This window comes from Peromyscus maniculatus, chromosome 12 (genome assembly GCF_049852395.1).
Source record: "Peromyscus maniculatus bairdii isolate BWxNUB_F1_BW_parent chromosome 12, HU_Pman_BW_mat_3.1, whole genome shotgun sequence".
NCBI classification, from domain to species: Eukaryota; Metazoa; Chordata; class Mammalia; order Rodentia; family Cricetidae; genus Peromyscus; species Peromyscus maniculatus.
The window spans coordinates 30,327,973-30,343,121 of record NC_134863.1 but is presented as its reverse complement, the minus strand read 5'-3'; the positions used below and the strand labels follow the sequence as shown (position 1 = coordinate 30,343,121).

The following is a 15,149-nucleotide window of genomic DNA, read 5'->3' as shown; positions in this document are numbered from 1 at the left end:
ATGTATGGACATCCTCCCCATCAACACATCCTAATTAATTACACTGTAGAAGTTTTCATCCCAAAGAGCACATACAGACATCAACATATCTTAAATTATTTTCTTAATTTTCATTCCACTTATTCTTTTTATTCCATGGAAATAATTAATGGTCTAGCATCTTTGCTGAGAAGAGGAATAAGCCCTTAATTATGCCCAAGTCTTAACCCCTGAAGATGTAACTCCTAGAAAAAAAAATGAAGAACTGAGAAGATAGATTGTTAATAAGGGAGTCTGTGGATAAATCTAATCACATGTGCCCTTTAAAGCCAAGGGCCAAATGGCGTTACAGAAAAAGAAAGGGGAGTTTTAAAGAATGACACAAACAGAACTCAACTAGTGGCTGCTGGCTTGGAAGAGGAAAAGAAGCCATGAAGTGAGGGATGCAGGCAGCTTCTAGAAACTGAGGAAAGCCTTCTGGCAAGAGCCAGCAAGGAAACGAGATCTCAGTCTTAACAACCACAAGGAAGTAACTTCTGCCAAGAACTCGAAGGAGCAAGGAAACGGATTCTCCCTGAAATCATCCAAAAGGAAAGCAGTCTATGACATCTTCATCGTATCCAAGGAAGCCTCATGCCAGAGTGATGATTTACAGAACTGGGATAACATATTCTTTTCTTGAAGCTACTAATAAGTTTGACAATTTTTTTATGAAAACTGAAGCATCCCCATCATTCTCAGATTTTTCGCCTTGGCTTGGAGTGATGTCTCGTGGAGCTACTCCTTCCTCCCATTCTCCCTGTGTATAGATAATACCTGAACTTTTGTTTTCCTCACTGTTCTCCTGGCAGTCTAAGCAACTTCCATTGTGGAGCACTCTCCTACGAGCATGACAGTCATTACCATCTCCATCAGAAGGACTGTAACTACTCACAAGATGCCCTCAAGACTTGGCAGTCCCTTATACAAACAAGAGGTGGGGTAGGTCTTTAGACTCTCATCTGAGATTTCAGATACTCCCTTATGTACCTCCCTGCCAACTGTAATTCTATGTACTTCTGCCCCAGCTACCTGTAGATGCAGAAACTAGGTTAACTAAGGGGGACTCCATCTCTAGAGCTATGAGGGAGTTGCCATTGATGCTGGACGGAGACTTTCCAGACATGTGGCTGCTTTTGGCCACTTGTGTTTCTGGAAGTAATTCTTCTCCATGTTCCTGTAAGTAAGCTCAATAAACTCTTTCCTTCACCAAACTAAACTTTAGTGGAGTTGTAAGAGCACTCTGTGGCAGCTGTGCTACCTAGTGTCTCAGCGCCTCGCTCATGTCTCCTCTACAAAAACCCAGCAACACTGTTCCTAAGCTCTACAACCACTTCTCCCCATAGAAGACCTAGGGTTAATCTCTTACCTCTGTTCTCTCTCTCTCTCTCTCTCTCTCTCTCTCTCTCTCTCTCTCTCTCTCTCTCTCTCTCTGCCACCTGATGGTCATCATCATCTAATAACATACCCATCTAAAAATTCAGTATGCATCAAATTGAATTCACTGTCCATACAAGGCAGGGTTCTCTACAGAGAAGGAACAAAGTGAGATAAATATATCTATGGTAATGTACTAGAGTGATGGACAATCTGTAGGGGCTGGGTAGTCCAATAACACCATAGGTACACTTTGGAGTCTGAGAGCTGGTAGCTGTTCAGTCTGTGAAGTTAAATGCTTCAGCAGTCCCAGTCTGGTGCAAAAGGCCTAGCAGACACCTTGAAAGTCATTGGTATTCCATCTGCATTAGAACAAAAAGAAACTGGACTCTGTTAGCAAAGAACAGCATCAGCAATAGACAGACACACTGTGAGAAGCAAAGGCAGACAAGCAAGCAGCTTTGTCTTCAGACCTCTTTCGTTTGTTTTCTTGTTTGTTGTTGTTGTTTGAGACAAGGTCTCACCTCTGTCTGTAGACCTGACTGTCCCGGAACTCACTATGTAGACCAGGTGGGCCTTGAACTCACCATGATCTGCCTGCCTCTGCCTCCTAAGTGCTGGAATTAAAGGCATATACCACCACACCTGGCTCTCAGACCCCTTTATACCTGGACTGCCCACTGGAAGTCTCCACTCATTATAGGGGAGGATCTTCTCCATTAATTATTCCTTCCTGGAACTCTCCCCATAGATCCACACACAGTCACATCTCTTGGTAGACTCCTAGTCCAATCAAGATTAACTATCATGTTATCCTTTCCGTGATAGATTGTTTCCCTTCTGGGTGTTTGAGTAAAGAATCAAACACCCATTCTCTCGGTTACACATAACAGAAAACTGCAATCATCTTCAATATCCCCTGAGAGGAACTACCCTGCCTCCAGTCATTATCCAGCCTTAAACATTCCTTTTTGTGTTTCATCTCCTCTATTCTTACTAGCCTTCAGTATCAGCCAGGTTTGAAATGAGAACATTGAAACTAATTATTTAAAACAGAAGGACTTACACACAGAAATTTTGCTGTCAAGGTGACAGAGAAACTGATAAGCGAAACAAAGGAAGGTGAAACAAGCCAGGTTGCTACGATTTCTACCTTGGAGAGTCAAGGACGGAAGATGGGGTTAGCAATGCTGGAGGCACAGAGAAACTCCATCCGCTGCCCTAAGTATCACCTGAGGTAAAGAAAGTGAGGATGATCACTGGCTCCTTCCACTGTCCTGCCCTCCCCCCACCAGTGCTTCTCACTGGCCACATCAGCAGGAGGCCAGCTGACAGCTGATACAGAGGCTGGGAGAACACATACAGCAGTAATCAGCTCCTTTCTCATCAAGGGTAGAGAGAAGAATGGATCCAAAGGCACATAAGAACTGGATTGACACACTAATTCATCCCTCCTTTCTTCTAGCTGTGACTGTCTGCAGTGGCTTCCCTCAATTAGTCTCCCTGCCTGGTTTGTCTCCCTATACCATCTTACGTCATTATTGCCAAATTAGTCTTCCTAAATTACCAATGGAATTATGTCACTTTCCCTTCCAAACTTTTCAGTTCTCTATTACCTACTGATAAAAGCCTTGATCCCGTAGCACAGTATAATAAATTGATACTATGATGGCCTCCAGGAGACATCCTTCTTAGAATCCAAGTGCTGTGCTCTCTCTCCTACCAGCGCTAAGCTTAACATAAAGGGCATTGGCAAACATGATGCAAACAGGAGCTTGATACATATTTGCACAATAAGGCTTATCTGGTTACTACTGGTTACTACTAGGGTACAAGCTTTATGGAAAGCATCTACTAGCCACATAGAAAAGGTGATGCTGAGAGATATAAAGAGGTACAGAAACCTCCCAGACATCCCTGCTAAGCATCAGATATGCCTGTGAATGAAGTTAATTTAAACACGTGTTTCTACTCTTAATCTGACCCACACCCCAGGAAAGTCCTGCAGAAGAACTGCCAAGCTGAGCCTCAGCAATCTCAGAATCATGAGCATGTATATCAGTTGTGTTTTGAAGTCTTTAACTTATGGATTGATTTGTTATACAAAAATATAAAGCCAAAATACTCTAGCTCCCCCAGGAACTACGTAAGGTGTAATTCTTTTTTATTGAAAATAGATTATTTTTCATACAACATATTATAATTAAAGTTTCCCCTCCCCTAACTCTTCCCAGATCTTTCCTACTTCGCTACTCACCCAAATCCATACCCTTTCTTACTTTCTCTGATTAGGAAAAAGTCATCTTAAAGTAATAGTAATAAAACATAGTAAGATAAAATAAAAACAATTCTAGGGCTGGAGAGATGGCTCAGAATTTAAGAGCACTGACTGCTCTTCCAGAGGTCCTGAGTTCAATTCCCAGCAACCACATGGTGGCTCACAACCATTTATAATTCAATCTGGTGCCCTCTTCTGGCATGTAGGCAGAACACTGTATAATCAATCAATCAATCAATCAATCAATTTTTTTAAAAGGCAACTCTAAATAGGACAAAACATAAAAAATAGCCAAATAAAAAGCACAAGAAACACATATAAACATAGAGATACACACATTCGCATACACAGAAATCTCATAAAGACCATAATATATACGCAAAAGACCTACATGGGGAAAGAAGCCTAGAAAAGCATTATGAGACAGAAAAGCTTGCCAACATACCATTGAGTTCATTTTGTGTTGATCATCAACTGCTGGGCATGGGGCCTGCCCTTAGGTGTGGTTAATATATCCAGGGAGACTCTACTGGAGAAAACTATTTTTTCCTTTGAGAGTTGTATCAGTTGAAGACAGCTTCTAGGTTAGGGATGGGGGCTTCTGTTCACTTCCCCTCACAGTGCTAGTGGTACTCCATCTGGCTTAGACCTGTGCAGGCCCTGTGTGTGTTGCCATAGACTCTGTGAGTTTATGTGTGTGTAAGTCCTGCCGTGACTAGAAGGATTTGTTCCCTTGCTGTCTTCCATCCATCACCACTGGCTCTTAGAATCTTTCTGCATCCTCTTCTGCATAGTTATCTGAGCCCTGAAAGGAAGGATTTTATGGAGACATCCCATTTAGGACTGAGTGTTCCACGATCTCTCACTTCCCTGCACTTGGTCCAGTGGTGGATCTCTATTTTTGTTTCTGTCTACTGCTGGAGGAAACTTCTCTGATAATGACTGAGCAAGCCTCTGATCTATGGGTGCATCAGAACATCATTGGTAGTCATTTGTTATGTTCCTTTAGCAGAAGGTTTGGTTTTCTGCTGAGCCCATGGCCTATCTAGTCTCAGGTTGTTAGCTATCCAAACAGGGTCGGGGATGGGTTACGTCTTATGGAGTGGGCCTTAAATCCAATCACAAAGTGGGTGGTTACTTCTACTTCTGTGCCACTATTTCACCAGCATCACTTGCAGGCAGGTCATCATTGTAGACAGAAGCATTTGTAGCTGGGTAGTCTTCACCTTTCTCCTCTGGCAGTGTATAGAGTGCCTTCCATTAGTAACGTGTAATTATTTTAATGAATTATTATCCCAGAATATCTGACATAGTACTGCCTCCCTAATCAAGCCTTAACAATATGCCTGGCATTAAAAGCATGCTTTAGTCGCCGCCCAGCTGCAATTTCTTCCTTATCTCTGACTACTATCCTCAATAAGTTTTTTTGTAATCAATCAGAATCTCACACATGGGCCCTCATTTCCTAGATCCAAATCTTCCTTACCTAGAGTGCCATCTTCATTAGTGCATGAGCTAATTTAAGAACATCCCCTCCAGGCAGTATTATCGGGTACCCACAGGTGATGATCTCTTCTCAAAAATATGCATATTTTATGTTTCTATGCACCTACATTGAATAACTCTTAATTAGAGGCTTTGGTAGATATCCTAAGATAGTTGTGATTCTTAATGTATCTTTTTCAAGATACTCAATTCAGTTTGTATATGTGTGCACACATTCCTTATATGATTGATTGAGCCAATTAAGTATCAGTTAATCTTGAGGGATCAGAAGGAGAAAGAAATAGGTGATATGTGTTTACCAGATGTGGTGGTTTGAATGATAAATGCCCCCCATAGGCTCAGGCACCTAAACACTTGATCCCCAATATATAGTGCTGTTGTTGAATGTTTAGGAGGGAGAGTATGGTGGAGGAAGTACATCAGTAAGGTTGAGCTTTGAGAGTTTGTAGCTTCATGCCACTTCCTATTCATTCTCTGCTTCCTGATTGTGGGTAGTATATGAAACCTCAATTTCCTAGTCCAAGACTGGTGACCCCAGTGGCCAAACATATTCCACTCCTCCCACTTCTTAAAGATGCCATGATCTCAGTACTGACATACGGATAGCTGAGCTACCTTCAGGGACACATTCAAACAATATCCACACCTTTGCATTTCTCAAATGCCTCCTGGTGACCACCACTTAGTCCAAATTACCTCAATAATTCTGTAATAATGTATACTCAGTTTAATTATTAATTAATTTTAAAATAAATTCTTCAAACCAGTTTATCCTGTTGAGCATAGAATTAAAAGCTAAGGACTGATTACGTATGAAAAGAAGCTGTTCGTATCGTACAGAAAGAGGGCCAAGAAAGATGAAGAAAAGTCACAAACACACTGAAGAAATGGCTGTCAGGATCTGCAATAACAGAGCAGGGAGTCGCTGCTTTCCCCATACAGAGCCAACAGCCACAGACAGCTATGAACAAGAAGCTTTGCGTCCCTGGGTTTTTCTGCATGGTTGCCTGTATAGGATTGATGATTTCTATCATAGTAATTCAATAAAACAGATCAAATGCTTCACTACTGTGGAACCTCCTATGTCAGACATGCTAAGAGCCTCAGAGTCCATGTAGACCAAGAAGGTTCCATTTCAGAGATCAGAACTCACTGGCGATAATTTGATCAATGTGAAATCATTTCCCCATATACTGGCTTAAATGATGTCCCCTACAAACATGTGTCCAGCTAGAATCTTAGAAGGAGACTTTATTTGGAGCTCAAAGATGTTGTCAAAATTTAAAAGAGGTCTCAAGTAAGTGATTAATGTGGGTCTTAAATCCAGTGACTGTTGTCCTCAAGAGATCACTCTATGAACACAAAGACACCCAAAGGAAAGAAGTCCTATGACACTCTAAAGGGGACTATCAAAACACACCAAAGATGAGGAAGAAGAAAGAATGATTCTTGCAAGATCTATCAAATGGTGCATGGCCACAATGGAATCGTAGTTTTTAGTATCCAACTCCTGGACTGTGTGAGGAGAAACCTGTGTTGTTTTAACTAGACAGATGTAGTAGTCTGTTATGGTAGCTTTATAAACCAAACACGCATTGTGTTCAGTGGCTTAGACAATTACTTTATTTGGAAAGGCTGCTGAATACAGGATAAGAGACTTAGTTCCTGCGGCTAATTCCCATGCCACATTGCTGAAGCAAAAGACCCAAAGGTGTTTCTACTCTGACTCTCACAGTTGGCCACCAAGAAGAGGTCACCGTGTCTGTCAGCTCTCCAGTCTTAATGCGATGTTCCTCTGCCTGGTTAATTCAGTTCTTAAACCCAGACCACCATGTCTGTCAGCTCTAGAGTCTTGCTATTATGATGCTTCTCTGCCTGTTTCATTCAGCTTTTAAGTCTAGCAGGGGAGGGCAAGCAGCGCAGTGCTACAACACAGCTCATTATAGGGCAAGACCACAGCCTTTCCGTTAAAACACTTAATTCTCTCACGAGGATATCTGATTGATGGAGCTGGGTCCTAAATTCTTGCAATAAAGGAGTCTAGAAACTTAAGCCCCTAGCCTGTGCATCCAGAAATACTTGTCAGAAATATCAGCCTCCATTTGGATCACAGTAAACACTAATATCTTCTCCTTATACTGTACCAAACACAACTGGTGTCATTAGGCACTAAAGGTCACATGGACTAGAAACTTATGATTCAACTCACGTTATTTTATCCACATTCTGAATGACTTTTAAAGTCACATACACATTGTCTTTCTTTATACACAAGGAATCTGAAGTTTAATAAGCTTGCAAACCCTGTTCATTTCTCAGGATAATTTATTTAACACCCAGTGGTATTTATTGGATACCTAACCTGTACTTGACTTGCTGGAAATAAGCAGTAAATGAGAAAGAATTAAATCCTACTAATGGAAAGTCTGATGTGATTGTTTTAAAGTTTGGAATACAAACAAGTCACCCGATAAGCTAGATTTTTAGGTACATTTCTGAATCTTCCCTGGATCCCCAGCCCAGACACTGTACTGATACCCTGAAAAGCCCTCCACACTGTGTGCTTCACTACAGTAAGCAAGAGACTGCTGATGTTTCTTTATCATGCTGATTTCTTTTCCTTTGAGAACATACATAGTAGTGGAATTCATGGACCATGATGTAGCTCTAAACTCTATTTTCAGTTTTTGGAGGGATTTACACTCTTCATCTCAATGGCTAAACTAACACACATCCCCATAATCAATATTCAAGAGATGCCCTTCTGAACATAACTCCACCAAGTTTCGTTTTGTTTATTTTTGATGATAATTGAAGTGAGATGACACTTTATAGAGGTCTTAATATACATCTCTCTATTAGTGATGTTAAGCATTTTTCATCTCTCTGTTGGACATTTGGGTGCCTTCTTTTGGCAAACATCTATTCATATCTAAAGTCTACTTTTAATTAGACTATTTGGTTTTCTGTTAGTGAGTTATTGAATTCCATGTACATCCTATTACGGATATTAACTCACTCTGTCAGATGCAGAACTTATGAATGATTTCCTTATTCTGTAAATTGTCTTTTGTTGCTGTTGTTGTTGTTGTTGTTGTTGTTGTGGTGGTGGTGGTGGTGGTGGTGGTGGTGGTGGTGGTGGTGGTGGTGGTGGTGGTGGTGATTTGAGACAGAATATTTCTTTTTAGCCCAAGTAAAACTCAAAATCATAGCAAGCCTTTTGTCTCAGCCTCCAGGGTTCTGGGATTACAGGCATACAACACCATGCCTATCACTCCTTGTTGATAAGTTTGAGAGAGAAAAACAAGTTACCACATGGCCTCCCTTAGATGCAGAGTCTTCTAAAACAAGGTTGCTTGATAATATATCCAGTATAGCCTTATGAGAGTATAGAGTCTGCGGACAATGGAAAGAGCAGGAATGTGCGTGCCCGGCAGGTTTAGCACAGAAGATGGGCAGGAGCAGTACATCCTGTGGGTCTTTTGAAGGGGAGAAGGGTGGTAGTTTGAATAATACTGTGTTGTGCATTTCAAAATAACTAGAAAAAGAGCTAATAAAATAGGTTCAATGTTCTCACTCAAAGAAATGATACTGTTAAGAATCTAGATTAGTTACCTTAATTTTATCATCATGAAATGTATGTATGAATCAAAACATTACATTACTCCATAAAAATATATAGCTATGTGTCAATCAGATGCAATAACAAAACAAGAATACCTTAGATTTTTCCACATTAAGACATCAAGATCAACTCATTCCTATTTCTTTTTTATTCTAGCAGAATGTGTCATCAAATTAGCATGACATGACTTTTTTTGTTTCTCTGTTCTCCATTTTTGTTCTCCACAATAAACATTTAAGGTGTTTCCAAGATTTCCAACATGAGGGATATTGCTGCAACTAATATCACACATAAGTGAGTTAGTACATGCCACGAGGCTTTTTTTTTTTATATACAAGCTCACTGTCCGTGTTTAAAAGCAGGGAGCTTTCATGTATAGCCTATAAAATTCTAAGTTATTTCTGTAGAAGAGCAAGAGATCTGATAAAAGTCCATGTTCTATCCTACCATTGGAGCTAAGGAGTTGCTGCCCTGTTTAGGTGGAACACATCCTCTTATGCACATCAGTGCCACCACCCAGCCTTGCTCAGCTGGTGCTATGAGGACTCAACAGATGCAGGTCTTTTTGTTCTGTTTTGTTTTGTTCTTTGTCCTGTTCAAGATTCTCTGTTATCAGAAACTATGGTGACACAGTTTCTCTTGTTCTTATAGTGTCTGCAAAGAAAGAAGAGGAGGAGGGAGGGTGTAAAGGAGGGCAGAAGAGGAAAGGGATACCAGCATTGAAGTATTCTGTTAGCATTCAATGTTATACCTTCTGCCGTTACAGAAAGTTGTAACGGTATTTGTTCTTTAAGTATGCCAGTGCCTTTCATGAGAGCTGTTATTGAAGAGCCCGTTCATTGTACTATCAAAACTTATTTACATAAAATCTCATTCTTGATATTTTCAAGTATCAAGGCTGGAGAGATGGCTCAGCGGAGCATGGTTTGCTCTTCTAGAGGACCCAGTTTCAGTTCCTAGCATTCACATAGTTACTCACAACCACCTGAAGCTCCAGTCCCAGGGGATCTGACACTGTCTTCTGGTCTCTACGGACACCAGGCACATATGTGGTACACAGACATACAATCAGGCAAAACACTCATACACAAATAACAAAATAAAATTCTGTTTCTGTTTGATTTTAGAATAAGAAAATAATCTTGTTGGCTGAGTGCAGTATTCTTTGTCTTGTCAAAAAATTAAAATGAGACAACCCACAAATTCTAATCTTCCATTAGGAAACAAAGAAATCCTTCAGTCAGACCCAGTTCCTAGAGCTCTGCAGAGGTTTAACTTCTCAAGTTTATTTCCTTCTAATAAATGATTCCCATCTCTCACCCACACACAGTCTCCCTTTGTTCAGGTTCCCACTCTTTAGCCAATTTTGGAATAAATTTATTTCTGATTCCAAATTAACATCTTGATGGCTAAAGCTCAGTGCCATTTATTTCACTAATATTTCATATTCAGTGATGTTGGTAATTTTATTTACAAAAAATACACATTTTCCTGAGGAGCCCAATAAACCTATTTTCCTTCTGAATGAAATAAAAATGGCACATAAATATGTATAATTGTCCTGGATTAGCTTTGAGGAGGAAAAAAAGAGAATTGCTTCCCACAGAGTTCAAATAATTTTCTCCATTTTAATCTATAAATGTTTTGTGGGAATCTGAATCGTGGAAATGAATGAATGTGATGATTGGTCTCAGTTATCAACAACTAGATTTGAAGATGTCTAGGACAGGTGACATGTGCCTCTGGGTGTTTGTGAGGGAGTGTTCAGAGAGCATTGACATGCAGAGTGGTGACTTGTGGTAGAGGAAGAAGATTGGCCCAAAATGTGATAAGAACCACCCCGCAGTCAGGACAATATGGAAGGGAGCTAGGGAAAGGCACCCTGAGAGTTCCAGACAGCCCCGAGTGAATATGTACATGCCTATCACCAACGTCTGCTTACATCAGAGCTCAACATTGTTGGCCCTTCAAGGAGCACTTAATGCTAGCAACCCTTCAGGAAACATTTAAACCTTCAGAACAGGATTGGGCCTGCCTGTGAGGCACCCAGTTTGTCAAACTGAGCAACTACTGTGTTATCTGAGTCTCCAGCATACAGATGGACATTTTTGGACAGCCCAACTCCTATTCTGTAAGCTAATTGAATATGTCTCCATTTATAACCTATATATGAGTTCTACTGGTTTGGTTTCTCTGGAGACCTGGCTAATGCAGTGGGATACACATATAAAATATTAAGAAAGAATCCTGGGCTTTGTGTTTAAAATTGGGATTATTCCTATTGAAAACACAGCTTTGTCTAACAGTTCCTTGTATATACATAGTGACTTAATGAAGTTCTTAAGTCATTTCAAAGATTCTGATCTGTAATCCAAACTCTTAATTCTCAGCTGAACGGTGAGCTGTTCACAAATGCTTCTCACTTGAGTCTTCTAGGTTCAGGATCTGAAAGGACAGTAGTGAAAGCTCATGGGAAACAGCTGGACACCTGCTGCAGGGCTGTTTGGCTTTCTTTGGCTGTGTGAGCTTGAAGATGTGGCTGGAGTCAATTGTTTCCTTCACCACAGACTGTAGCTGCTGCAGCTCAAGGTTGTTGTGATAACAAAGAATGTAATGTGTAAGCATTATTGGGAAAAATTCAAAGAGAGACTAGTAACAATAATATTGACTACTGTGTACCAGACAGCTTTCCAAGTGACTTGCATATGTTGACTAAACTTTAGATTCTATGAGAGACTAAAATGATTGAAATCCTCATATTTTACAGACAGAAAAACCAAGACTCTGGGTAGTCTAAAGGCCACAGAAGTGCCAAGATTTGATAATGACCAGCCTAGAGGGCATGGGCTGAACCACTAACCTGCCTCTCAAATGTAATGAACTCAGATCAATAAACTCCCACAGAGCCCTAAAGTTAGACAAATTTCCTTGAAAAATGCCTTTCCTGTTGTCTTTGCTGACATCAGTTCAGGCTCAGAAAAAGAGAGAGATGTTCACTGCCTCCCTCCTATAGGACTAGATCCAACTTACCAAGAGTGGACAGAAGGCAAACAGTCTTCCTGTTGCTACACTGCATTTGTTGAGTAGGTTATGCTGCAGCATGGAAATAATATGACTGAAGCTTCTGGGCTCTACATTACATTTTTCTACATGGGAGATCTGAGAGCCCAATGGGGCCATAAGAATGTCATGGCATGGTTTCCCTCCTCTACACTGTGTACAGAGAACTGATCTTCCCAGAGCATTCGGAAACACATATGTGAGGCTTCCAATCTCTGGTGTGTATGGTGGGGCATGTGTATGGGATCATTAAGGACCAAAACCACTGCTCTCTGTGGCCTTACTGTTCATCTGTGGATGGGGTTCCTTCCCTCTCCCCCTTCCTCAAGACCTGAGGTGGAAGACAGAAGGGGAAAGAATGCCAGGTGCCTTCTGGTGCCTTTCCAGTCTTACCTATACATAGTGGACTCATTTATTGCCAGAAGCAGCAAGCAATCCTTGTCTTAGGTGTCTTAGGTGCCATTTCCCCCATTGTGGCAGGAGATGAGCTAGAGATAGTGAAGGTGAGCTCAAAGACAGCATAGGGCACTTAAAAATAGAAAAGGGAGAGAAGGGCACAATGCATGACCTTTGGAAGCAGCAGCAAAGAACTGCCAGCAATGCAGAATAGTATAAAATGGATAAGAAAGTCAGAAAATGTTTACCTATGAAGAAATAAAGGCTCAGGGGAGCTACAACATCCTCTGGCAAGTCCTTCGCAGAGCCACGATGCATTTCCAAGACAGGTCCTTCAAATGCAATTAAAGTTCTTCACACTGTGTATCTCAGTTGCTTCAAAGGAAACTCAATTGCATTCTCTTAGCTTCAGAGACAGAATTGAATCACTAGGATATGGGAAATTGAAAAAGCAAACACAAGTGGTCCAGTCAAGGCCAGGATAATGGAGCCGTGATGGTCTTGGCCATAAGGTGTATAAGTGGTAGATAATTTTTCCCCGGGACTGCTTCTATGAACCCAAGAAACCCAGTCCTTCTGAGGACTCAGAGATGTTTGTAAGATTCATTCAGCCATCAAGTGTATCTGATATTCCTCTTAACGTGGACATTACCCAGAACTTCCATGTGGTTACCTATCAGCCTTAGATTTTTACAACTAAAAATTACAGCATAATTTTAGAGTTCCTGCCTCCCCACACATGGTCACAGAATGGAAGCTTTCAACTTTAGATGACCTGCTCTTTCAACCCAAATGGGAGAGGGTCCTCCACAAGATCCATGCACCCCTTATCCCATAATTCCATTTGGTAGATTTAAGTCTCATTGCTCAAGGGTGGTAGCTGGCATGCAATATGGTAAAATGGACTAATAATCCATCACTATCCAAAATCTCCCTGGACGGCTTTGGACAAGTGCCTAACCACTTCTGGTTTTCTCTTCCATTAAACAAAGTTTTTGAAATTTTCTTCCAAGAGTTGTTTGAAAGGATTTTGATGACATAGAGTCATTCCAGTGTACACTCAGGAGTGGTATAGTTTAAAAAAAATCATGTGTTTTCTCTCCTGTGTGGCTCCTGCATTGCATATAGATACATAAAAACTCAACTTCGCTCTCTCTCTCTCTCTCTCTCTCTCTCTCTCTCTCTCTCTCTCTCTCTCTCTCTCTCTCTCTCTCTCTGTGTGTGTGTGTGTGTGTGTGTGTGTGTGTGTGTGTGTGTGTGTGTGTGACATAAGAGCAGAAAACTGGAGAAAGGAAGAAGACTAGTGGAGAAGGAGTGAATATTGTAAAAAGTACATGAGGTACTTGAAAGACACTGTCTTTTTGAAGCCCATAATGCCAATAATTTTTCAATCTTTCCTTATATTTGGAATTTCATATAGGCAAAAATTAAAATAAGACCGTATTTCCATCTGCCCTTCTGTCCCCTTTGGCATGCCTCTCCTACTTTCATGTCTTTAAAAAAAAATGACTCACTAAGTCCCATTAGTGCTCCCCATATGCACATGGGTAGGGGCCATCCACTGGATCATGGTCCTTCCCGTGGCTCCATCTCAGCAACGACCCACTGCCAATAGCATCTCCATAAAAGATGGGGCCTGTGATTGTCTATCCCGTCTATGCTGGAATTTTAACTGATTGATGTCATAGGGGTCTTGTGCAATAACCACAACCACTATGAGTTCATGATTGTGTCAGCCACGTCTTGTTCAGAGGACAGCATTTCATATCACTCCTCCCCGTCTTGTGGCTCTTGTGTCCTTTTCATCTTCATTTCCACAGTGTTCCTGGAGCCTTGCTGGTGGTGGGGTTAATATAGACAGACGGCCCTTCTGGGGCTGGGCACTCAGTCTCTATTCTCAGCACGTTGACAGTGATGTGCCTGTTCTCCACTGCGGAAGAAGCGTCTCTGGCTGAGTGCAGCCCAGCTCTGTGGGATAAGCGTATTTAGAAGATAATCTGATAAAATGACCACTTAGCAAAATAGCAACAGCAGGCTTTAGCGTTGAGCCTATGATCTTGAAAGCTCCGGGCTTTTGACAGAGTTTATAGTACCAGACATGAAATTCCCTCCTAGAGGGCAGGCCTCAGATACAATCAGAATGCAGTCAGTTACCCCATAACATCTCTGCCACTGTTATATTAGCCTTGTAGATCATTATTGCAGCATGTAGGAACCAGAACTGGGTAATACCATTGCCAGGAAACTAGAAAGGGGATTTTACTTTGGCGGGAAAGACATATTAAGGGAGAGGGAATAGTAGATTGCGTATAGGTAAAATGACTGGGCCATCAAAATGCATGAGCAGCGAGGGGCATGTAACTATTCAGAAAATCAAGGTGAAGGGGAGGGCTAACCCAGAAGAAGGAAGCATAAAACTGATACAGAAGTCTAGGATCCCATAACCAAGCTCTTTAAAAAAAAATGGAAGGACAATAGAACCAATAGAAATTTTAAAGGAATAAAAACTATTAAATTAGGTAACATATACTAATAGCTGAGCGATAATGCCTCATCCCTGACAGGTGGTCATGATGTACTAGCTATCACCACTATTATTGAGACTATCATTATTAATTTCAAAATAGACAACAGGAAAAAAAAAGCATAGCTCACAAGAGACCTTCCATAGCCAATGAAGTTTCAAACACTCAACCCGTTCCTTCATGCCCCTAAACCATTTATCTATCTCTATTTGTGACTTACAAATGAAAATATTAGCTTCTGAATCTGTCTCTGAAACAGAGTGTGAACACTACAAAACCAGAAAGAGATTTATTTATCTTTATAATTTTACTGCGTCTGTTGGTGTCTAGCAAGAATAATAATTAATAAATACTGAATGAATGA

The 15,149-nt window shown here is 40.9% G+C and overlaps 1 long non-coding RNA gene across 1 annotated transcript in view; it reads right to left on the bottom strand.

The window, feature by feature from the left end:
* LOC143268001 (uncharacterized) overlaps positions 1–13,899 on the bottom strand; it is a 97,260-nt gene extending 83,361 nt beyond the window's left edge. The window contains exon 1 of the long non-coding RNA XR_013043586.1: positions 13,775–13,899. This is a non-coding gene — a long non-coding RNA (uncharacterized LOC143268001). The remainder of the gene's footprint in view (positions 1–13,774) is intronic.
* Between the last annotated feature and the right edge of the window lie 1,250 nt (positions 13,900–15,149).